Source organism: Hevea brasiliensis, chromosome 3 (assembly GCF_030052815.1).
Source record: "Hevea brasiliensis isolate MT/VB/25A 57/8 chromosome 3, ASM3005281v1, whole genome shotgun sequence".
Taxonomy (NCBI): Eukaryota; Viridiplantae; Streptophyta; class Magnoliopsida; order Malpighiales; family Euphorbiaceae; genus Hevea; species Hevea brasiliensis.
In genome coordinates this window covers 14974490-15002015 of record NC_079495.1, presented here as the reverse complement: position 1 = coordinate 15002015, position 27526 = coordinate 14974490, and the positions used below count along the sequence as shown (strand labels likewise).

Sequence of the window (27526 nt, the reverse complement as noted above, 5' to 3'; positions counted from 1 at the left end):
TGATTGAAAATCAAAATCAATATAACCATCCAATTACAATTCACCACCCCCATAAATCAAGAATAAATCCTTAGTTCTTCTCAAGTACTTAAGGATATTCTTGATAGCTATCCAGTGTTCCAAACCTGGACTAGATTGAAACCTGTTAGTCAAACTAACAACATATGCGATATCCGGCCTAGTACACAACATTGCATACATTAAACTTTCAATAGCCAAAGCATATGGAATCCTGGCCATTTTATCTCTTTCTTCTGGTGTCTTTGGAGACATCTCTTTAAAAAGGTGGATACCATGTCTTACTGGTAACAATCCTCTATTGGAATCAAGCATGTTAAACCTCTTTAACACCTTTTCCAAGTATAGACTTTGGAATAAACTAATTATTCTTTTTGCTTTATCTCTATAGATGCGAATTCCAAGAATATAGGTTTCCCTCCCTAAATCTTTCATGGAGAACATATTTGACAACTATACCATTACAGCTGTCAACATACCTATGTCATTACCTATCAACATAATGTCATCCACATATAAGACAAGGAAAGTGATATCACTATCACTAACCTTCTTATATAAACATGATTCATCCACATTTTTGATAAAACAAAATGACTTAATGGCTTCATCAAAACGAATGTTCCAACTCTTCGAAGCTTGTTTTAACCCATAAATGGATCGCTTTAGCTTGCATACCTTGGAACCATCTTGGGATTCAAAACCCCTAGGTTGTCCCATGAAAATGTTTTCTTCAATGTATCCATTGAGAAAAGCTGTTTTGACATCCATCTGCCAAATCTCATAATCATAGTATGCAGCTATTGCTAATAGAATCCTAGTTGATTTAAGCATGGCAACAGGCGAGAAAGTCTCCTCATAGTCGATTTCTTGCCTTTGGCGAAAGACTTTCGCTACTAGCCTTGCTTTATAGGTCTCTACCTTTCCATCAGAACCAATTTTCTTCTTGAAAACCCATTTATTCCCTATAGGTATAATACCTTCAGGTGGGTCAATAAGATCCCAAACTTGATTCTTACACATGGAATCAATTTCGAATTTCTTAGCTTCAATCCATTTTGAAGAGTCTATATCTGATATAGCTTCTTCATAGGTAAGTGGATCATCTCCATGATCTACTTCTTCATGAGTAAACAAGTCTTGTTCATCTTCATGAAGAAAACCATATCTCACTGGTGGGTGAGATATCCTGGTTGATCTGCGAGGAATTACTGTAGATGTTTCATCAATAGGTGTAGGTTGACTAGATGGATTTATATCCATTTGATCTGTTGGTTAGTCAGAATTCTCCAATTCTAACTCTATTTGCCTTCCTTTGCCACCTTCTTCAATGAACTGTTGTTCAAGAAATATGGCATCTCTGCTTACCACAACCTTTTGTGATGTAGGCAAATAAAAATAATATCCAAAACTTTCTTTTGGATATCCAACAAATCGACCTTTCTCTGATCTAGTTTCCAATTTATCAGTGTTCAGCTTTTTGATATAAGCTGGACAACCCCAAATCTTAACATGCTTAAGACTTAGTTTTCTTCCATGCCATATCTCATAAGGTATGGAAGAAACTGATTTTGATGGAATCCTATTCAGAATATACAAAGCTGATTCTAATGCAAATCCCCAAAAGGAGATTGGCATATCAGTATAGCTCATCATACTACGTACCATATCTAATAGGGTACGATTTCTTCTTTCAGATACACCAGTCAGCTGTGGCATTCCTGGAGGAGTCAACTGAGAAACAATGCCATGCTCTTTCAAGTATTCATCAAATTTAGTACTTAAGTATTCACCTCCACGATTTGATCGAAGAGTTTTAATACTTTTTCTCGTTTGATTTTCTACTTCAGATTTAAATTCTTTGAACTTTTCAAAGGATTCATGTTTGTATTTCATCAAATACAAATACCCAAACCTTGATTTATCATCAGTAAAGGTAATAAAGTAATGAAAACTGCCTCTAGCCATTTCTTTAAATGGACCACATACATCACTATGTATTAGCTCCAAAATATTTTCAGCTTTTAGTCCTTGTCCAACAAAGGGTGATCTAGTCATTTTGCCTTGAAGGCAGGATTCACAAGTTGTAGTAGGTCCAGAACCCAATGAGGATAAAATCCCCATTTTCTCCAGCTTTGCAATCCTATCTTCTGCAACATGACCTAATCTTAAGTGCCAAATATATTTTTGAACTTGAGTTGATTTTCATCATGGCATTACATTCATTTAGATTGCTATACTCTGGGCAGTTCCTCTTCCAGTGCCCATGCTTCTTGCAGTGAAAACACTTTCCTTTGCCTCCATCAGCTTTGGTCTTCGCTTTCTGTTTGGCTATCTTCTTAGAAGGTCTTAGAACTTGAGGTTTCTTTTTCTTATTGTCCTTCTTCTTGTTGGACTTTCCAGTAGAAGAAGATGCAATCAAAGCTACCTCTTGTCCTTTATTGCCTGACATATTCTTTTGGGCAATAACAAGCATGTTAAGTAAACCAGCCAAGGTGTATTCCTGTTTAGTCATATGAAAATTTGTCACAAAATTCCCAAATGACTCAGGTAGGGACTAAAGGATCAAATTCGTCTGCAGTTGGAAATCCATGTTAAAGTCAAGATGTTCCAGCTACTCTATAAGCCGAATCATCTTGTGGACATGATCCCCAACATTCTGTCCCTCAGACATCCTCATTCAAAATAGCTACCTTGATATCTCATACTTAGCATTCTTGCTATGCTCACCATACAACTCTTGTAGGTGAAGGAGGATCTCACTTGCACTTTGCATATTTTCTTGCTGCTTTTGTAACTCATTACTCATAGAAGCAAGCATGTAACACTTGGCTCTCATATCATGCTCCTTCCACTTGTCCAAAGTGTCATGTTCCTCTTGAGTGGCCTCTGGAGGTAAGGGACTAGGAACATTTGAGTCTAGCACATATCCAATACGTTCTAGGTTCAGGACAAGTTTTAAATTTCTTAGCCAATCTGAAAGATTAGGTCCCATCAACCTATTGTGATCAAGTATGCTCGCAAGTATATTGGATGGTGGTGGTTGTTGTGTGCTCATTATTATCAGAAGAATAACTACAAAAAATAACTAGATTAATTAGTAAATGTATCAAGTAATTAACCAAAATGATTATGGTCTTTTAATCAAATTGGTCATCCCACTAACTTGGCGAATCCTACACTTCCAAAGTAGGAAACAAAAATCCTAGTTGGATGGATTTCTAGTGGGTGATTGAATTCTTATAGTCTTATTGATCATCCTCAGGCTCATCCATTATTGGAATTACAATAAACTATAAGTGAGCAACTCCTTGCCCATCACATCTCATGTGAGGTTTAATCTTTTATTGAAATAAGAATTAATTAAGTATTATATGTAGGAAAAATTAAATAGGACATGGAAGGAATTAAGAGAATTGTATAAAAATAATAGTAATTAAAATTATAATTTAAATATTTAAAATTGAGATAATTATATATAAGAGAAAAAATTGATTAAAAATAAAACAAATCTATCTTCTTCTTCTTTGCTTGGCCGATCTCACTCCCTCTCTCTTCCTCATCCATTTCTTATATTTTTGCTTAACTTCAAGCTTTTAAACCTCCATTCTTCCATAAATTTCCACACAAAATTAGTCGAAAACCTTTAATTAGCCTATGATTTAGTCTTGCTCATTTTAATGGACATTTAGGTCAAAAGCCAACTCTTGAGGTGAATTGACCAAAATGCCCCTCATCGGGTTATAGTCCATCTTTTTCCATAATACCCAATGAATCCTTAGGTTTTGATTCACTTATTTGTACTTCTTCCCTTTTTCTTTCTTTGGTTTTCAAATTCCCAATAATTTCTAAATTAATCCTTTATTGAGGTTTCTATAAGGTTCCTCTCGAAATTAGGGTAGCAACTGAACTCGCAGTCGCTTCCCTGGTCGGTCACCCATCATCGAGACTTAGGCTCATTTAACCGAGTTGTGCTTTATTTTTCTTATTTTCATCCAACCTCATTTGATTTTTATTAATTTAATTTATGACTTCTCTCTGTAATTTAATTATAGTTCTAGCTAGACATTCTAGCTGTCAGAACAGACATTAGTCACCAGAATAATAGAATGTACGAAACTACTTAGTGTGAGGGTATTACAGAATTAGTTCTTAATTTGAAGAAAAGAAGCAAGAGTTTCAAGAAAATTGAAAGGATTGTGAAGATAGAAAGTTAGCTAAGTGAGGTAAGTGAAGTGTGAGGGTATTACAGAATTAGTTCTTAATTTGAAGAAAAGAAGCAAGAGTTTCAAGAAAATTGGAAGGATTGTGAAGATAGAAAGTTAGCTAAGTGAGGTAAGTGAAGATTCTTGTTTAACTAGTAATGAATTTATAGATTTAAATTTTGATTTTGGAAGTTTTGATGGAAATTGCTTGAAATTGTGTATAATGCGAAGAAGGAAAGATTTGGTCATGATGGTAGAAGTTAGGGTTTATGAGTTTTGATATGATTAATTTGATTCCTAGGCTTGAATGAAGTAATAAGCATGATTAGGAACTTGAAATTTGATTGAAATTGAAAAATGGCAATTAGTGTTTGTATGTAATTAGGGTTTTTATGATATGGAGCTTAATTAATGTTAATATGATTATATTGTGACTACTGGATGTACAATTAGTGAGAAACAACCATGATTTAGTGGAGAAATTAAGTGAATTGAAGTGGTACCCTAAGTGCTGAATCTGGACAGCTTGAGTCCAATGGGGTTAAATGCTCATAACTTGAGCTACATAACTCCAGTTGATGTGAAACTAATGGAAAATGAAAATAAGACAAAATGCTAAAACTTTCATGTAGAACATTTGACCTAAAATGTCACGCCTTACCCTTCCGTAAAACATGACATGATCTCGTAATAATATACCTAAGGAATTATCGCACTCCGTCTACCGATAATTCATTAAACATACTACATGGGATTTTAAACGAATTCAATTCATGTTCCAATTTAAAATTTTCAATAAAAGGGTTATTAGTGGTTTTAAGATTAAGATAATACCATGAAATTTATTTAAGAGAAGAAATAAGTATTTTTAAAACTTTAAGAAATTTGGTGAAAAATGATGTGGTGATAGCTAAAAATATAATTAACCAAAAATTTGCAACCTGTTAGAAATCTATACAACATATTTATATTTCATAATTCATCAACACAACATTTAGAATAAACATTTTCTTCATTCACAATCTAAAAGGAATAAATATTTACAAATTTACATTCGTTTAAAGTCGCAAAAATAATATTACAATGATTATGTACAACTACTCAAATATTCTTACATACATATAATTGTCATTACATCAGAAACAAACTTCAAAAAGGGTATAACTAAAATATACTCGAGTCCCAAAATAACACAGCTTCTACTGCTCTCACTTTGCAGTCTTTTCCTTTCCTTTAACTACGACAGCATAAAAATAGCTATCACTGAGTATTTCACTCAGTGATGCACAACTTAATAATTTATAAATCATCATAAACCATGAAATCATTTTACAACAAAATATTTCCTTATTCAAAATTTCATGAAACACAAAAATAATATCAAAATCTACAATAACACATTTTTCAAATCATGTAGAAATAGTCAATGTCACAAATAACATTTAGAAAAAGTTAGTGTTGCCAACAATCACACAATTTAAGCCATGACACAAAATTTCACGATCAATGCCGTATTGTACACCATAATAAAGCTATCTCAACCTCACTAACCGTTATTAATGAGGGAGGGCTAGCTAACAAATATGAGTACTCATCCAATCTCAACCTTAATTGGCAAGCCAGAGAGGGAGGTAATATAAACAATCTCAACCTCACTAGCCGTTACTAATGAGGAAAGCAAATAATTCTGTCATGCTAACTATGGTTTAAAAATAATTTAAACAATTCCCATTCAAATACTCAAGCATTTCAAATCATCATAAGTCAACACATAGGGTTGGCAACACAATAATTTCTCAAACACTTCTAAAACATATTCATTCTAGCCACCCCCTTACTACAATAACATCAATGGCTAACATTCGCCTTTTCAACACAATAATAAATTCATTTCAACATTAAAATATTCTTAAAGCAATATAAATAGTTCACAATTACAAAGGAAACTCAAATTTGATTTATAGAAAGTTTATTCATTTCATTTGAAATTTAAAACACAAGGAAATCAATTTGTGCACAAACCTTAACTTAGACTTCTTCAAGTTGTGCACAAACCTTAACTTAGACTTCTTTCTTGGACTTAATTCTCCCTTTGTTCCAAAGTTCTCTTATCCACTGAAAATATATAATTTCAAAGTTTTAATACTCATTCTAACTTCCACTCATAGCTAATTAATTAAATTCCTAAGATTGCTACACATTTTAACCATACCCAACTGTAGGGCAGCATTAGAACATGACTTTTGAACCCAATTTCAACTTAGTTTCAATCATAATTTGTTAAAGTAATCTTCATGAAAGTTATTTCTCTATGTCTTAGCTTTAATTACCATTTTGAATCACTTACTTTGGTAGTCTAGGTCATTAGTTATGGTCAAAATACTAGACACTATTCCATGTGCCTTATCCTGCAGTTTCAGATTTTCTAGATTTTCACCTTAAACTTGCATTCCATATCTGAGCACCTTATACTCAGAATTGGTATTAGGCCTCTGAAACAAAGTTTTAGGCCTTTGTTGTAAGTTTCCAAAGCACCTCAATTGGAGATGTACAAAGAAAGTTATGCTCTGTTTACTACCTGAAGGTCATGGCAAAATTGCTGACTTGTAGGAAATTTCAGTTTTGAAGTTTTGACTTACTCTAATATTTTAACCAATTTACTCTAACATCTGGGTCTAGGTTCAAACATGAAAGTTGTAGTTCTATGTTTTATGATTATTTTGGCTTTGGAATCATCTAATTTGCATTTGTATAGCTTAAGTTATGGTCAATTTGCCAAAACTGTTCAGCTGGTAATTTCTCAGGTTTCCAAGTCAGTTCCAGAATCCAGTCAGGTTTCTAAACCTACTTTGTCTAGTTAATTTGGATAGGTTACAACCATAATTTGGCATTATGGTCTTCCTATAAATTGTTTCCCTGTGTCTCAGGATTACACAAGTTTAAGATTCACTCAATTTGGAGTTTTGTAAAGTGAGTTATGCTTAATTAAGTGAGTATTGTTCATTTGATCAATTTTCCAGGTTTCAAATTTGCATTGCCAGATTCTAGCCCTAATTGAGGTAACTTTTGACCATTTTCTAATCAAGTGTTCTGCATGAAAGTTTTAGCATTTTTCTTAGGTTTTATTTCCCGTTGGTTTCACATCAATTGGAGTTATGTAGCTCAAGTTATGAGCTAATAACCTCACTAGACTTAAGCTGTCCAGATTCAGCACTTAACACACCACACCCATTTCTTTAATTTATTCACCAAATCATCAATATTTCCCAACAATTGCACATCAGTTGATCATAATATAAGCATAAAATCACTAAATAGGCCACATACCATAAAAACCCTAATTGCTCAAAAACCCTAATTGCTCAAAAACCCTAATTCCATCTTTCAATTCCAATCAAATTCAAGTATATATTTCATGTCTACCACTTCATTCACTTCTAAAAATCAAGTTTTTGACATCCATGCACATAAACCCTATCTCCATAACCTTAGACCCAATTTCAATTCTTCACATCTTGCATGATTTTAAGTAATTTCCTGTAACACCCCTAAGTTCGGTAGTGCCTAGGATGCCTAGAACCACACTTCAATGAGAGTGAGGAGACATAAAATAATGAAATACAAGAAAAGAAAGTACAAGAAAAACAAAGGAAAAATGATAGCAAAGAAATGTGATCAAGTTAAACGAGCCGGGAAACCTAGCGATGGGTGGAAGTCACGGCGTGGACCGTTGGAACCCTGAAAAATATTTTTAGGACTTAAATAGACCCTTGTTGAAGAATAAATATCATTAGAAATATCAAAGAAAAATTAAATAAATAGTACAAAGAAAAGTGAGAAATCGAAAAGCAGAAAAACAAAATCGAACATAACCGGCATTATGGTCATTTGATGCCCCGAATTGTCTTTTGACCTAAATGTCTATTAAAAATAAATAATATTACACTTAGAAAATGAAATGAAAAATTAGTTTAGTGGTACCTAATACAAATAGCCAAAAATGGAGTGAAAAATGTATAAATAACACATTTAAGCTTATTATATTGTTAAATGGGTGAGTGGTCCACTAATGAATAAATTAAACATGTAATGGGGCAGGTGTAAGTCAAAAATGCCATCTGAATTCTTCATCTTCTCCAATTCTCCCAACATTGCCGATTTGAGAAAAGGATAAGTCCACCATTAACGTTTTCTCCAAGCTCATCTAATCCCTCATTTCAACCCCAAATCACCTAGGGTTCTTCATTAAACTTTGTCTACACATCACAAGGAAGATATTGACACCAAATTTGAGAAGTTTGGTGAAGGTTTAGCAAGTTACAATCAAAGGTAAGTTTACACTTTTGAGAATTCCTTTGTTAAACTTTATGTTCATGTTATGGGTGTTAGTTTGGTGAAGGAAATTTTAAAGTTTAAATAGTTATTGAGATAGCCATTTTTGGACAGCCATGGGGTCATGCATTTGATGATTTATTATGCATATAATTGATGAGAAATAATGTTGATCATGGTGATTTAATATCCTAGTGAATTATTTCACATATATATGTTGATTTATGCACTTGGATGGGAATTGGTTAATTTGTAGGGCACTTTGATGTTGGAGGACAATTTTCGGCAGCTTGGAAAACTTGAGTAAATGTATGTAGTCATGGAAGTGTAGGCAGAATATTGACCTAGAAGTATTGATGGATATGTATGTAGATTGATATTGTAAAGTGTATGTAAGATTTGTAATGGTTAGGTGTGTATGTAATGGTATTTAGAACTTGTGAATGTGAATTATATTTGGTGTGTTGAGGGTAATTGTAATCTGCCCAAAGTAATGTTAATGTAAAGTAGAATATGCTTTTGGTAATGTACCAAAACAGATTGGTAGGGAAGTGAACAAATTGCAAGGTAAATGTGTGTGATTGATGTGTGTTAAGCAAAGTAACCAAGGGCAGTGTACATTTTAGCTAATAAGTTTAAATGTGTAACCTCAATTGGTATGAGACCAATTGGAGGTGGAACTAGGCACAAAATGTGCCAACTTTCATTGAGAAAACATACCAAAATTCTGCTTGCAAGGTGACCTAAGAAAATGACCAATTCGGATTAGGTGCAATTAGGACCTGAAAAATGACCAATTGGGCAGTAGTGAGTGTTTAGGCCATAACTCACTCAAAACAGGTCCAATTGACCTGAAATTTTAACCATGAATAGTTAAGACCCATACCTACAAGTCTTATGAAGACACCAAAGCCCAGAAATGACCATAAGCAAGTCAAACAACTTGCACAAGTTCGGGTCTAAAAACTGGCCGAACCAGAGTTCACCAAATTGACCAAAAATTGACCTAATTGGTACCATTTGACCAGCAATAGTATAATGACCATAACTTGGTCTACTTAACTTGGATTGACCTGAAATTTTGCCCCGCGTGCAATAAGACCTAGATCTACAAGTTTGTAGTTTTGACCGAAACCAGAAAACCGAGGGAACTAGGCCGTCCGGCTAGGTCAAACCAGTATCCCGGAATCCAGGAATTTGCATTAAAGTGCACTAAGCAAGGAAATGACTTTGGTAAAACATACCAAATCTAAAACCCTATCGAATGTGACATATTAACGACACTAAAACTTAATTTACCTAAAACGCAACGAGGGTCGGTATATTAGGTGATTAAGTGAATAATTGAGTTCAGTGCATTATTTACCAAACACCATCGATAGAAACAATTTAATTTAGTACTGAAACACTTCAAATTGTGTTTCTCAGTTAACAATGACTCAACAAAAGGGAAAGAAACACTGAGTCTAGACCAGGGAGGCAGTCATCAGAGGTTTGTGCACAACTAGTTTTCAACTGATTTTGTTCTGAATAATATTTCATATGATTAATTATATGTTATTGTTTTAAATTGTGTTTGTGCACAACAACTATTTCTCTTGAATTTTTCAATTGAAATAAATATTGATTATTTGTATATTATTGTTTTAAATTGTGGAAATGTGTTTGATGAACACTTATTGATTGAAAAACATGGTGAATGGTTTGAAAAAATTATTTGAATGATATTGATGGATACTTATTGATTGAAAAGCACTGTAAATGGTTTTTGTGGAAATTGAAGTGAATTACGAATTGTGTTGCCATTTTGTGAATGGAATTATAACTTTGGAAATTTATTGGATTCTTACGGATCATTTGAATAAAATGTTTGGAATTGTTTTGACTCACAATTGGCATGACACTGATACTATGTTCCTCCTCCTTTAATGGGGTGAGTGTGATTATTCCTCCCTCTTCGACTTATCAGTCTGGGGTGAGTATGATTATGTTCCTCCCTCTTTGACTTCCCAGTCTGAGGTGAGTATGGATGAGTACTCATTAGATAGCTAGCTTCCTCCCTCATTGATTTCGATTATTGGGGTGAGTATGTCTTGTCGTGGTGTACAACACGGCATATATGGAAAAATTTGTGTCATGACCTAAATTGTGTTATTGATTGGCAACATTGTATTGTTCAATTATTTGATCGAATGGTGTTATTGATTTGCAAAACGATATTATTCAGTTATTTGATCAATTGTGTTATTGATTTGCAAAACGATATTATTCAGTTATTTGATTGAATTGTGTTATTGATTTGCAAAACGATATTCTTCAGTTATTTGATCGAATTGTGTTATTGATTTACAAAACGATATTATTCAGTTATTTGATCGAATTGTGTTATTGATTTGCAAAACGATATTATTCAGTTATTTGATCAAATTGTGTCATTGATTGGAAAAACTGTGTTATTCAGTAATTTGATCAAATTGTGTATGAATTGGCAATACGGTATTCTTAAGCTATTTGACTTATGAATTTTGATAATTTGTGAATTGGAGTTTAAATTCCTTATGACATTCATTGTCTTGAATTTAACTATGGTTTTAAGTATCCACTATTGATATGATTTATGAATTGTGATTTAAAATTGTATTTGGTTAATGTTGTGCACCACTGAGACATTGTCTCAGCGATAGCTTTATTGTAGAGAGATAGCTAGTACATCCAGCGAGGGATTACCTGGTATAACGAGTATACCAATATTTTGCATTTTGTACTGTAATGTATATTCACTGTATGTATATTTTGTTGTTGGTTTTGAGCAGTTGTAAATCCAAATTGTACATTTGACTTGTAAAATAATTATGAGTGGTTTTGGCTTGTACAAATTGTATTATATTTCTCATATCTCAATCTTTGAAAAACCACTGTGGATTTGACTTGATAAATTGTTGTGTTGAGAAATGTATTGGAGTTGAGATTTGGAAAATAATTGAAGTGCTTCTTACAGGTTTTCTGAAGAACTGTTTTATCCAAAACACAGATGGCATTCTGCCAAAATTTTTACAGAAATTCCAAATAATTCAAATAAGTTAGTTGTTTCACTTCAGTTCACCAAAGTTTTTAACACCTGTAAATAGTGCTCACCACTGTAAAAGAAGTAAGAAAAGTTTTTAAAATCCCTTGTAGTATATTTAATGGGTTATCAGTAGACGGAGTTGGTAATTCATTAGGTATAATACGGGATCATGTTATGCCTTACAAAGGGGTAGGGTGTGACATTTCCATAACAACTTCTACACAATCAACTCAAATTCAATGAATTAATAAATAATTAAACTTGAATCTTAACTTACCTCGCTTGACCCAATTGCTATCTTCACAATTTACCCAAATTTCTTGAGTTCCTTGCTTCCTTTCTTCTAATGTAAGGCTAATTCAAGGTTTTAATTTGATTTGCTATGAGAATCATGGAAGAAATCAAAGATTTTGGAGTTTGATTTGATCAACAATGGAGGTAGAGAGAGCCGAAGGAGGACGGCAGCCAAGGGAGGAAGATGAATGAATTTTTTTGCTTTTTCTTAATATTTATCCTAATTAAATCATTAATGGGATTTTGGTAAATATGTGGAATGGCAATCTTGTAATTATATAGTCTTTCTTCATCATTTGAAGACTTTTGGATAATTATGTTTAATTTTTCTAATCACAATTAATTAAACTAATCTAATTTCATTAATTTAATTTGTCTTATTTTTTGTTAATTTTAGACTCTTAAAATTAATTGAATAATTTTTACTCTTACTAGATTTTTGTTCTTCTTTTCCATAATACCCGATAAGTCTTTAGCATTTGTATTTCACCTTAGGTTTTAATTTACTTATTTGTGCTTATTTCCTTTTTATTCTTTGATTTATTAATTCTCAATAATTTCTCAATTAATCCTTAATTAAGGATTTTATAGGGTTCCACACGAATTAGAGTAACAACTAGACCTAAGGTCACTTCCTAGTGAGGTTACTCATCACTGGGGCTTGTACTCATTTAGCCGATTCCTACTCCATTTCTTTTATTTTCCTTCACTCTTACTTGATCTTTATTAACTAAAATATGACTCATCACTCTAGTTTAAGTGTAGTTCCAGATACTCTAACTGTCCGAATAGACATTAGTTACCGGAACAGTAGAATGTACGGAACATTAGGGTGTTACATAAAAATGGTCAGAAGACACCTTAATTAGGGCTAAAATTCGTCAATTCAAAACTGAAACCTGGAAAACTGACCAAATGAACAGTACGTACTTAATTAAACATAACTCACTCTATAAAACTCCAAATTAAGTAATTCTTGAACTTATGTAATCCTAAGACACAAGGGAATAGTTCATATGAGGACTATGAAGCCAAATTATGACTAAAACCTACCCAAATTAGCTAGATAAAGAGAGTGCAGAATTCTGCCTGAATTCTGGAATTGCCCTGAAACCTGAGAAATTGTCACCAAAACAGTTTTGGCAACATGAACATAACTTAAGATACACAAATGCAAATTAAATGATTCCAAAGCTAAAATAACCATAAGACATAGAACTACAATTTCTATGTTTTGACCCAGACCAAATTTGTAACGCCCTCACTTTACGTGGTCTGTACATGCTACTATTCCGGTGACTAACGTCTGATTAGACAGTTGGGATGTTAGGAACCATATTTAAACTAGAGTGAAGAGCCATAAATAAACTAAATAATGATCAAGCAAAGTTAAAGAGAAATCAAAGAATGAAATGCAAATGGGTTAAAGGAGCACAAGGTTCTGGTAATGGGTAACCCTACTGGGAAGCAACTGTGGGTTCAGCTACCAACTCCAGACTTATGAGGAACCCTGTGAGATAATTAATTGGGATTTAATTGAAGGATTAATGAGGATTAATGACAATGAAAATGTCAAGGGAATGCAAGAAAATCTATGCCAATCGGTAAAGACAATTATAACTTGAGGACATTCGATGAAGGACATTTTGGTCATTTCACTTGGAGAGTTGACTTTTGATCAAAATGTCAATTAACTTAAGTGAAATTAATAAAATAAATTATGAAAGAATTTTTAATGAAAATTTAAAATGAAATATGTAATGAAAAGAAGAAAATAAAAGAAATAAAAATTTAACTCTCAATTATGACATAAGCATGATGTATGGATGACATAAATAAAAATTTAAACCAATTAAATCTAGACATATATATATGTATATATATATATATATAAGACAAGAGTAATAAATTTCTTCTTATCAATTAAAAAGGACTCATCTTCTTCTTCATCTAGAGTTGGCCGAACCTCACTATCAACCATCCTCCATTAAAGCTTCTTTCATAGCTTCAATTTGTTGCTTTTCTCACCATAAAAACCCTAGTTCCCAATATAAAATTTTGATAATTCATCTTGCTAGAGTGATTGGGAACAAAGAGAAGGAGAGAAAGTGAAGAATTGGGAACTTGAAAATTCAACAAAAGAGGTTAGTACAATTTCTAGCTATCTCTCTTCTTTGATTCTTGAAACGAGGTTGAATTATGTTAGAATTGATTAAAAATTTGAAGAAATTAATGCACAATTGAAACCCTTGAAATTCGGTCAACCTTGATGAAGTGATGGGTTGATGTGTTTGATGACCTTAAACTTGCTTATGTGTGTTGATGGATGTATATACATGATTCGTAATGGAAGTTTCAGTGAATTGCATGAATTTAAGAAGATGACCAATTAGGGTTTGGAGAATTAGGGGTTTTAGAGGTATGATGCATAATAAATGTTCTTTAGGTCAATTAGTGACCAATTAATGTGTTTTGATGGTGAATTGATGTGTTGGTTGAGATGAGATAATGAGTTGGAAGTGTTGCTTGTGTGCTGGAATTCTAGACCTCTGAGTCTAGTGTGCTTGCATGGCTATAAGTACAGCTAGACAGCTCTAATTGGTATAAGGTTAATTGGAGATGAAACTTAAGATCTAAAGCCACAAATTTCATGAAGAAACCTTGCTTAGAAATTGACCACAAATTTCCTTAATGTTGGCTTGAATCTAGAATGACCTAATCTATACCTATAGAAATGACCATATGAATAGTAAATGTTCAAATAGGCATAACTCACTGTAAAAAGCTCCAAATGACCTGATTTTTAAACTTATATAAAGCTTAGACATAGTAGAACATTTTTCATGAGGATTAGGAACCCTAATTCTGACCCTAACCTAATCAAATTGCTAGTTGAATTTAGTCCAGTAAATTTGCCTGGACCAAACCTGACCTAGAAATTCTGGACTTTAAGCCATCCGACCAGTTGTGGCAAAAATGCCATAACTCAGTCTACAAAACTGCAAATACAGTGATTCAAAAGCCAAAATCTTCATAAGACCTAGAACTACAACTTTACTGTTTTGACCAGAACCTAAAACCAAATGCAACTTAGAGAAATGGCTAGGAGAAATTAGGAATTCCTAATCTGGAAATTCTTGCACCTGGACAGATTGACCATTTAACACCCGAACAGTAAATGAGCCATAACTTCCAGTAGAAAACTCCAATTGGGATGAGCCAAATTAATATGAAAACTTAAGAAATAGAGCTACAATTTAACCCTTACTCAAATTTTGAGTGAAAGGACCACAAATATGAGTTGTAAAGACTGACCTGAACTTAAACCTAAAATTTTGTATGTATAGGGTTTTGAGTCTAGGTTAGTTAATTAGTCATAACTCACCCTATACAACCTCAAATTTAGTGATTCTTAAACTTGTGTAACCATGAGACATAGGGAAACAACTCGTATGGAGAACATTAGGCTAAATTATGGCTATAACTAGTCCAAATAGCCTAACAAAGTTGAGTTCTAGAATCTGTCCTGTTCTAGAACAGTATTGGTCACTGGACCAATACTTGGTAAATTATCCATAACTAGAGCTAGAAAACTTCAAATTAGATGATTTAAAAAGGAAATTAAACTTAAGACAATAAGGAATAACTTTCATGAAGAAAGTGGGGTCAAATTAGTACTGTAACTTGATCTAAAATGAGAGTGAAATCAAGAATGAAATTCTAGAATTTATGAAACATCACATAAATAACTTGGAATATAGTTGGTATTCAACACCATTAGCTCAATGAGCTTGAATGTGAGATGAATATGTATTTGGAATCCATGTTCCCAACATGATTGAAACCAAAAATGCTATGAAGCATGAATATAAAATATGATGATAATATATGACCGATGAATGCTTAAAAACACTAAGTGCCCACGTAGGCCTAGACATATGTGTTTGATTAGATAGATTGGCCTACCAAGAAGGGATCGATATGTTTAGCAGTACTGCCTATAGCTTTTATGCCATTCTATTATATATGACTTGTGTACCATTCTGTTACATTTGGCTTTATGCTCGATATATGACTTTATGCCCATTTATGACTTTCAAGTCATTCTGTTGATATTATGGCTTTTAGCCATTCTACATACATGGTTGACATTATGTATCCCATGGTATAATGGCCCGAGGCACCACGTTGTCCAGTGCTCAGAAACCCGGGTATCCAGTCCAGTCTATCTGTCATAGGTTACTTGGGCAGTTATGAATTTAAATGGGAAGCAATTTATAAATCATAAAAAAAAAATAAATTTCATTTATTTATTTAGTTTATTTTTATTTTATTATTGCACCACTAAGCGTTATGCTTAGCGTGTGGATTTTTTCTCGCGTAGGTACTGGAGATAAGGAGAAAACTCAGTAGACACCTGACTGAGATTTTTGAGAGTTCGGATCTACATTAGAGTTCAGTGTGTCACCTCATTAGCAGTGCAGCTATGGCCCACATGAGCCATCTTAGATTATTTTTTTTGTATTTTTGTATCATGTAAATATTTATTATCTTGTAATGTAAACCATGAGAATTGTATAATTTATTTAGTACACTATGTAAATTTAATAAAAATTTGTGCATCCCATGTATGAATTATGAGTTGTAAATTGATATTAATGAATGTGAAAACTTTATGGAGATGAGGATGGATGAAAATGAATTTTGAGATTTGACATTATGGATAATGGATATTGAAATTTAGATTTGATATGAGATATTATTTTTAACAGGTGAATAATGAATTACGTCAAATGTTAAGTAAACAGGAGAAACTCCGTCAGTTTCTCTATTTGAATATTTTGGTCTAATTAATAATGAAATCGAAATTAATAATGGATAAAACAAGATAAGATAAGGTGCTCCGGCACAGAGCATGACAGTCCTTGCTCAGCTAAGGGGTGTTACAAAATTCTTAGAGCAAAGTAGCTGAAACTTTAGAGTAAGTCAGAACTTCAAAACTGAAATTTTTTGCAACTCATCAATTTTGCCCTGTGACCTCTATGTAGTTAATAGGACATATTTTTCTCTGTACATCTCTAATTGAAGTGCTACAAAATGATTTGGAAACTTAAGACAAAAGCCTAAAACTTTGTTTGAGAGACCTACTACAAATTCTAAGCATAAAGTGCTTGGATATGGAATGCAAATTTAGGTAAAAATCTGGAAAACCTGAGAATCACAAGGTAAGACACCCAGGAGCAGTACCTAGTATTTTGATCATAACTAGTGGCCTAGACCTCCAAATTGAGTGATTCAAAATGATAATTAAAGCTAAGACATAGAGGAACAACTTATATGAAGATTACTTTGACAAATTATGATTGGAACTAGGTTGAAATTGAGTTTAAAAGTCATCTTCAAAGGTTGCCCTGAAATTTGAAAAAGTGAGAATGTGTAATAATCTTAGGAATTTAATTAGTTGGCTATTAATAAAAGTTAGAATGAGTATTGAGACTTTTGAAATTGTGTATTTTCAGTGGAGAAGAGAACTTTGGAGTAAAGGGAGAATTAAGGCAAAGTAAAGAGATTAAAATAAAGTTTATGCACAACTTGAATTTCTCTTATGTTTTAAATTGCAAATGAAACTAATGTGAATTTCCTTTGTATTTGAGAAATGTTTACATTGTTTTGAGAATATTTTGAATGTTGAAAGGAATGTGTTATTGTGTTGAAAAGGCAGATGTTGGCCATTGATTTTACTGTAATAAAGGGGTGGCCGGATTGATTGTGTTTTAGAAGTGCTTTGTAAAATTGATGTGTTGCCAATCCTATATGTTGATTTGTAATGATTTAAAATGTTGTGATTTGAATGGAAATTGTTTTAAATTATTTTGAAACCATAGTTGGCATGGTATCTTTGATTGTTCCCTCAGTAATAACGGTTAGTGAGGTTGAGATTGATTTGTTACCTTCCTTCTCTAGCTTCCTTCACAATTTAGAAATGGATTCTAAAATCTGTTTTTAAATTTAGAAATGAATTCCAAAGTCCTAATCCCCCGAATTAAAGCATATGTTAAACTTAACGGACTTGCCACGTTAGCCTTTCTAATCCCCTAAATTAAGCTCTAACACTAATAATCCCTAAACATAATTAACCTACCTAAATTGAAGACTATTTCCCTAAATCCCTAGATTTTGCCTTAGGTAGCATTGAAGATTCCTTCCCTTACTCTCCCCTTCTTATTCTTCTTCTACTACTTTTACTCATTCTTATTATTGATTCCTTTCCTTCCTCCTCTTGCTTCTTTGCTAATGAAATCCCTTAACCTACAGTACCACCTCTTGTTTTCCAATTCCTCAACACATGCCTCCATTTGTGTTTTTAGTGAATGTTGAAGAGAACCCAACTGATGAGTCCTCCTCACTTGACTACTAGCAATGGCAAATTGCAGAGTATGTTATTTGGTAGGCATTAAAGAGAACCCAAATACTTGTATTATTTGGTGATTCTATGAATTTATTTTCATTTTTATTTGGTGATTTTGAGTAGTGATTCACTTTCCTATTTTCCAGCTTGGACCTATGGGTTGTCGGATTGTAGTCACCGTTCCTATTTCCTGTTTCTTATTTCATTTTACTAGTAATGTCAAGTGTGATATCATTGATTTGGTAATTTTGTTTGTCATTTTACTGAGATACAATGTTGAGAGGCAATTTTAATGTGTAGATAGTATTTGTTTTATTGGTGTTGGGTTCATTATCCCTTGTACTTTGTTTTTAGATAAATGGTTGATCCAATTTCTACTTTTAATATTATTGATGGCAAATGGAGATTAGCATGCCTAATTTAAGGGGTTTAGATCTTAATTTTTGGGGGATGAAGGAGGCTAATGTGGCAAGTCTATTAAGTTTGACAAATGTTTAAAATTATAGGTGCAATTAAATCAATGTTAGTAGCTCAAGTGTAATTGTTAAAATAAAAGTTTAGGGTATAATTGAAAAAATTAGTAAAGTTTGGGAATTTTTTGCCATTTCCCATTATATTTTATAAATGCAATTTTTATTTTGATTATATCATAATTTTAAAGAATTATAATATTAATAATATATTATATTATATTGAAAGCATATATTTATTATCTAATATTCTAATTATATTTCCATATAAAAATTAACTTGATTTCGTAAAAACATTAAATTTAAAGGACAAATAACTAAATGTTATAAATATATCTTTTACATGAATTATATCATCATTTTAAATGATATATTATTTTTAGAATAATTATAAATAAAATGAATACATTTACAACAATATGAAATATAATAACTAATATAAATTTTATAGTAAATAAGCTAACTCACAAGCTTATAAATGAGCTTTTATCATGAGCCTATAAATGAGCCCTCTAGCCTATTTAAAAAGTCAGCTTACATGTTTGTTAAACAAGTCAACTCACAAGCTTATTTAGCAAGCTGGCTCGTGAGCTTGTAAATAAATCAACTTGTGAGTTTTAATGAGCCGAATACTACTGAGCTCTAGTTTTACTCGTTTATTAAATGAGCCTAAAAATCAGGCTCCACCATCACCTTGCAACTTTACATAGTAAACTCCTTTACTTTCCTCGACTATTTTTTATTGTTTTTGACTTTATGTTTCAATTTTGGCTATGGCCATTGCAATTATTTGCTTATATAAATTCAATGAAAACAATTGTAGAAAATGATTGAGCTGAATCTGTTATATGGGTTTCATTGCCACTTGGTATGATTCTGATAAAAGCCTAAAAACATAGATTAAAAGCCATGAATATCAAGTATGTCAAAATCCAAGTGTAAGAACTTTTAAATAAAACGTGTAAAAAGATTAACTAGATCTAACATTTATGAAATAACAACTATTTATCACAATTTCAAAAAATATATATATTTATCATAAATAATTAATATCCTTAATTTTTTTATATAATTTTAACAAATAAATTTTGTTATTTATCATGATTTTCATTTTTATTTGTCCTTTTCTCTAAACTGTGCAATATATCTACGGCTATAAACAATTTGACTCACACTCACTTTAGAACTTTCTCTACTGTAGTATGTATGTTCTCAGTAACAACTCTATTTCTATATCCAATGGCCTCAAAAAGTTGGCTCTTTGATATGATTGAATTTTTTTTTTCCTCTATTGCACTATAGTGCATATTTTAATACCAACAATATAAATGATCTATCTTATATGCATTTAAGTTATAAATATGTACGATTAAATTTATGCCCAATTTTAGCAATTGAAGTCTCTGCAGCCAGTGATTAACAATTCTCACCCTTAGGTGTAAATTTTGTTCCTAATCATGAAATTGTATGTTCTGATATGAAGTGTGTGACTAGTAGAGAGTAATGCACAATGGAAGGAAAACCAAGAGATACCTACTATTGATGTCATGGACTCACTAGTTAGTTCTGGCATTTGGGTTCTAGTGTATTGGTATCTATGGTTAAGCATATTAACATTTTTGTCTTGCCCTTATGAGCAATTTAACAAGAGTGTTAATGAAATTTAATAATTATATGAATCAATTATTTTTATTGAATAATGAAGCTACATATATACTCTACATAAATATAAAGCAAAATATGGAGTTTATTAAAATCTACTATTTATAAACACATGAATATTTTCTAAGATTTAGACATTAAAGTAATAAAATAACAGTGGGCCAAATTTTAGGGTTTAAATTTGACGTATAGGAATCCAATCTAAAAGACCATTTTCAATCTTCTACCAAATGTCTTGCTTGAAAATGTAACTCCTTTCTTCATGATTAGAAATTGGCTTCCTCTATATATCCTCTGTATAATAATGCTACGTTGGTATCATAGCATAAGAAATTTGCTTGATATTTACTTCCCTTATACAATGGTTCCAACATGAACAGGAAGAGAATTGTAACAACCACTTTCTCCTTAATATGTTGGCTTCTTATATGAAAACTGAATCAAGTGTTGAATAATAGTAAGCTAATTAAGTTCTAAAATTTCCAAAGTTCATTTCTGCAATTTGAAAATTTTCTTGAGATATTACATTAAAATTGATATGCATTTATTTCACTAGAAAATAAAATTAATCTATGATAGTATTAAAATTGATATGCATTTATGATTCCTAATTGAATTCATCATACGTTAAAAAATGATTTTAAGCTGGAATCTATGTGTAGACTTTGTCGATGAGGAAAAATCTAGAGTATGGCATTTGCAAGTTCGGCAGTTGTAAAACTCTCATCTTGATTTGAAATTAAAAGCTTCAATTCTTTCACTTTACATAATAGAGGGGATAAGATTTGTTTTATTTCCCTTGGAATAAGAAAACTCTACGCAAATAAACCCTAGAAAATGATAGTTAGAAGTGGAATAAACTATGCACAAATAATTAATTCACCACCGGCTAAAACATAGCTAGGAAGGCTTTATTGTTTCTAAAGCCTGTGGTGAACTAAAATCTACACAAGAATATATATATATATATATATATATATATATATATATATATATATATATATATATATATATATATAAACATTCAAATAAAAAAAATACCTTCACTATTGTACTTGCCAACTCCAAATTCAGTACCTTGCAATATTGATTGAACTTAGCGAGAAATTCAATCAATCTAATGTACCAAGAAACATCCAAAGTTTTAGTTTTGAAACACAAAGTAACCCTGGATAGATCAAATTATTTAAAGAAAATGAAATTATATCACCACAGTATGAAAAGATGCTTAAATTAGGTGTATCAATCTCAACTCTGTCTAGCTTCTCACATGTTATGCGAAGCATACAAATATGGGAACTCCAAATCTTAATACTCATCAACATAGGGCAACTAAACAAACTCAGGTATTCTAGGTGAGCAAATTTATTCAATTGCTCATTTAGCCACTTATCAGTAATAGGAGCTCTTGATATTATTAAGCTCGTTAAATTTTTCAAGGAGAGCACCTCCAATGCAGAAAGCCAGTATGGACCATGCAGTTCCAATGAATGAAGATTATGTACTTATACCTTAATCTGTTCAAGATGTTCAAGCCAATCGATACGGAGTTTTAAGAGATTAACATGATGATCAAGTATCTGAAAAGTCTTGAAACCAAAGCAACGAACAAAATTTATATCTTCAATCAGAGGACAGTCAGCTAAAAGTTTATGGATTACGATATCACCTGCAAAACTAGCATTAAGAGACAGTTTTTTCAAGAAAGGTAATTTTACATCTCTGTCCGGATGCAGTTGCAGCTTGCAACTTTTCAAGTCTAAGACCTGTATTGAAATTGCATTAAAAATAGCTTGAGACAAATTGTAGTACTCTTATGAAAACTATAAATACATATGAGCTACTTTATATATTGGAGTTGAATTCAATGAGTCCTTATCAAATATGGATTGTTGAATTCGATGAATCCTTACAAATAAGGATTAGTCAGTGAAATTATATATAAAATTTATTTTGTTTTCCTATTATGAATAGAATTTCTTTTATATATATTATTGATATACTAAAACTAATAAGTTCCTACTAACATCCTGATTTGTTTTTCAAATTTGAACAAAACGCACACATGCTTCCCGATATCTCTTCTTAAGTCAAGCCTAAGCAAGAGCCCAATTACCGTAATTTCGTCGAGCTTAGAGGTTGGTATTCGTAGTTAGAAATCTTGCAAGTTATTATATACTTGGACCTTCTGTAGGACTTGGCTTAAAGGTTGATTTATGTATTAGGCTTCATAGTTTTGCGGAGAAAACTTTACTGTAATATTATAAAAATTTTAAATTTAATAATTTTTATTTTTATTTTAAATAAATATATTAATATTTAATGTTCAATTAAAATAATATAAATCACTGTCTTTTTTTTTTCACATCCTATTGTTCCTCCCTCTTCTCACTATATATAAACTATCTTCATTTTCTACAGGGGGCAGAATATCTCACACCTAACCATGAGATTCTCACCCTTAGCCATGAGTTAGAGCTAATAACATCTTTATTTGCAAAAGAAGCAGAATACTCACATTCGACCATGAAAAGTTCACATTTAGCCATGGGAAGAGGTCTAGAAGGTTCATGGATAGCCATGGGATTCATCATGGGCACATGGCTTCTTATGAAGTGCATTTGGAAGTCTTTTAGAGGCCATGAGGTGCATGGCCAGCCATAAGTTTCATCTTGGGTGCATGGCTTCTTATGAGATGCATTTGGGAGAGTTTTAGAGGCCATGAGGCATATGGCCAGCCATAGGAAGTCCCTTGGGCACATGGCTAGTCATGAGACACACTAAAGAAGCACATGAGCTGCATGGGAGGGTGCGGGATGAGTGTTGGATACACACATGGCCATGAGAAGTGTTTAGACACACCACAAGCCATGGGTAGCTCACCAAAGGCCATGAGATTTGCTATTTGGTTATTTTAGTGTTATTATGTATGTGAATTTATTGTTCCTAAGGTTTTAGGTCATTTTGGCTTTGTATTAGGAGATAAATATAAATAGAATATTTAAGGGTTTTAAACACAACTTTGAGATATTCATGGTTCTTGACCACAAGTTGGTATTAGGTCTTGAATCCTTTGTTTTCCTATTTGAATTATTCACTTGATTCTCCACCATAAGGTTGGTTTTGGGTTAAGTGATTTGAAGTAGGAGAATCTAATTGTGAGGTTTCTAAGGAGTTGATTCAAATATTTTGGAGGTTTCTTGGCAAGTCCATTAGGGTTTTCATCATTTTGGTATCAAAGGTTTAGGTCTTTTATCAGGTTGGTTATCCTTGTTCTTTTGTTTGTTAATTTCAATTAATGTTGTGTTTGGTATTAATTTCTTTTGTGTTAGATTTTTTTGTCTTTTAGGGTTCCTTATTTGTGTTGCATTTTGATCGTCTTTCTCTATCCATTAGTTTGCATTTTGGTGTTTTAAATTTTTGTTTTACGCGATTTGCTTCAATTTCATTTGTTATTTGGTTAATTCATGCAAGTCCTTTGAGCTTATTGTTTATTGATTTCCATTGTTGGGTATTATTTATACAATTGTTTATATATTGGTGTTTGATGAAATATCTCTTAGGACCATATTCTTTGGTTTGAGCAATTGTTATATTGAATTGATTATTCCAGCAATCTTAGTGATATCTTAGTTGTTTTATTGGTAGTTTTGCATATTTAGTTTAAAAAAAAAAGAAAAAATATAAAAAAGGTGAATTGCTACTAGTATTATGGGTTTATCACAGTAACCCCATTTCCTTGAGAATTACTAATAGAAAAGTATGTGTGTGTGTGTGTGTGTGAATATATATATATATATATATATATATATAAGTTATGATTGAAAATTGCAAAAGATGGAATACAATTTGAGTTATTTGTTGGTTGCTTAAGACATTGCTTGGGTTAGAGACTTTGATTTTGTTGGAATTATTTTGGGCTGATTAATGAATTGAGATTCTTCATTGAAATATTCTCTGAAATTTCATTCTTAATTTGGTGTCTTTTATTTGTTGGCTTTAGTCTCAGATTATATATTTTTTTTTGTGAACTCGTTTTTTCATCTTGTTCTTGGATATCTTTTGTGTTGAGCCTTGTGAGTCATGTTTGAGGTTGAATAGTTCATTAAAGAGCTAAAAGAGGTGAAAAAGAGTGGTAAAAGACTTGAGTGGTGAGATATAAAACGGAAAAAGTTTTGTTGTGTGAAACAAGAGGGAAGTGACATCCTTAAGTGCAAACATGTGAGGGATTGTTGTGAGAATTTATTTTTTTTTTTCTAACATTTTCTTGTATGTTTATAAATATGGGGTAGTGGTGAGAAAGTAAGTGGTAGAAGAAGAGCTGTAGATAACCCATTTTATATACAGTAGCAATTTGACAGAATGAATGTAATGTTTGAAGACATGAGAGAAAGAATAGAGCAATATGATGATATGTTGACTGAATTGATAAGGGATAGAACTAATGAAGGGAGATCTAATAGAAGGAGGCCAAATAGATAAGCTGAAATTCCTCCCTTAAAAAATTCTGAGGAAGAGTTAGATGAGGAGTTTGGAGATGAAGATAGGATGTCTATTGTTAATGATAGGAGACATAGACCAAGAGCTAGTAGGAATGAAGATAGACCTAGGAGAGAGCAAAAGAGGAGAGAAATAGTAGATGGAAATGTAGGGAGTATTAAAATGAAAATTCCATCATTTCAAGGAAAGAATGATCTTGATACTTACCTTGAGTGGGAAAGGAAAGTAGAATTGGTATTTGACTATCATAACTATTTTGAGGAAAAGAAGGTGAAGTTAGTAGTAGTAGAATTTACTGACTATGCTATTATTTAGTGGGATCAGATGGTGATGAGTAGGAGGAGAAATATGGAAAAGCCTATTGGGACTTGGGATGAAATGAAAGCTATCATGAGGAAGAGATTTGTGCTTAGCCACTACTATCGAGAGTTACATCAAAGGATGCAAAGACTAATGCAAGGGTTTAAGAGTGTCAAGGACTACCACAAAGAGATGAAAATAGCAATGATAAGGGCTAATGTGGAGAAGGATGGAGAAGCCACTATGGCTAGATTTTTTGCATGGACAAAATAGATACATAACTGATGTTGTTGAGTTGCATCACTACATTGAGTTAGAGGATATGGTGCATCTGGCCATGAAGGTGGAGAAACAACTTAATCGGAAGGGGATGTCTAAGTATAGTAGTAGTGTGCATTTAAGTTCTAAATTTTCATGAAACCTAGTGGGGAAAAAGAAAGAAAAGAATGAGGAGTTTGTTTCTAAGGTTAAAAAAGAGGATTGGAAAGGGAAGGATAAAGTGGAAAGTAAAGAAAAGGGTATGACTTCTACCCCAACAAGCAGGAATAGGGACATCAAGTATTTTAGGTGTTTGGGGACTGGACACATTGCTTCTCAATGTCCAAACAAAAGAGCTATGGCGATGAGGAACAATGGTGAGATAGAATATGAAGAGATGCAATATTCTGTATAAGATGTCTAGTTCAAAAAAAGATGTGTAGCTCGATTATAGATGGGGGAAGTTGTTACAATGTAGCTAGCACTTCGATGGTTGAGAAGTTAAACTTGCCTACCTTGAAGCATCCAAAACCTTATAGGTTGCAATGGCTTAATAAGCGTGGAAAGGTAAAGGTGACAAAGCAAGTGCTAGTAACATTCTCTATTGGGAGATATAAGGATGAGATCCTTTATGATGTGGTACATATGCATGCTTCACATGTCTTGCTTGGCAGACCTTGGCAATTGGATAAAAGGGCTATTTATGATGGTTACAAAAATAGGCACTCTTTTAAAGTGGATGGGAAAAGGATTACATTGGCACTACTGAATCTTATTTAAGTGGATGAGGATCAAGTGAGACTTAAGAGAGCATTTGATGAGAAAAATAAGTTAGAGAGTGAAAAGCGTCAAAAGGCTAAACAACAAAGTGAAAGAAAAAGTGTGGAAATTGAGAGGAAAACAAAGAGCAAAGAAAATAACTTAAGAGGAGTTGCAAAAAGAGAGTGTTCAGGGCAAAAGGAGAGAAGAGTGAGCCTAATTGAAAAAGAAAGCAAGTTTAAGAAAAATTTTTATACTAACCTATCTATGGCTAATTCCTATTTGTCTTTGCCTAGCTATGTGTTCCAAAGGAGAATGAGGTTGTATGTGCAAGAAAATAGTGAAAGGATAGTATGCAAGAGATAGTGCCTATGGAAATTGAAACATCATCTAATAGAGGGAGCACTCTTAATCCTATTCTTAAAGCTATATTATTATGATTTAAGTATGTTGAAAACATTTATGAAATTGATGATGATTTTGTTGGAGTGTTTGTTCTGTAACACCCTAGGCAAATCCCACATCGACAAAACACGGGAGAGATGCTGGGTTCATAAGTTGATAGTTCGTAACCCCTATTGACGCGTTTTAAAACCGTGAGGGCTTCGGCCCAGAGCGGACAATATCACTAGTGGGCCGGGCCATTACATTTCGGGGACATCCGATAAAATTGGAACGATACAGAGAAGATTAGCATGGCCCCTGCGCAAGGATGACACGCACAAATCGAGAAATGGTCCAAATTTTTCAAATGTAATGGCCCGGCCCACTAGTGATATTGTCCGCTCTGGGCCGAAGCCCTCACGGTTTTAAAACGCATCAATAGGGGTTACGAACTATCAACTTATGAACCCAGCATCTCTCCCGTGTTTTGTCGATGTGGGATTTGCCTAGGGTGTTACAATCCACCCCCCTTATGGGACTCAGTGTCCTCGCTGAGGTTTGCCCCACCATCGTTCAAGGTTGCACGCGGAGCGGCTCTGATACCACAAATGTAATGGCCCGGCCCATTAGTGATATTGTCCGCTCTGGGTCGAAGCCCTCACGGTTTTAAAATGCGTCAATAGGGGTTACGAACTATCAACTTATGAACCCAGCATCTCTCCCGTGTTTTGTCGATGTGGGATTTGCCTAGGGTGTTACATGTTCAGTTTGAGAAAAGTGCATCTAAAGAGAAGCATATTCATGATGGATTTTTTACTAAAGAAAATAGAATTTTTGTGCCTAAAAGTTCCATGCATGATTTGCGCGT

At 32.8% G+C, this 27526-nt stretch overlaps 1 non-coding gene and 1 pseudogene across 1 annotated transcript; one reads left to right on the top strand and one right to left on the bottom strand.

Annotated features, from left to right (window-relative positions):
* LOC110643695 (serine carboxypeptidase-like 45) overlaps positions 1 to 23039 on the bottom strand; it is a 61852-nt pseudogene extending 38813 nt beyond the window's left edge.
* A 3875-nt stretch (positions 23040 to 26914) lies between these two features.
* Positions 26915 to 27022, top strand: LOC131179036 (U6 spliceosomal RNA). The gene has a single exon (XR_009148043.1). It is a non-coding gene; the product is annotated as a U6 spliceosomal RNA (small nuclear RNA).
* Positions 27023 to 27526: the final 504 nt, after the last annotated feature.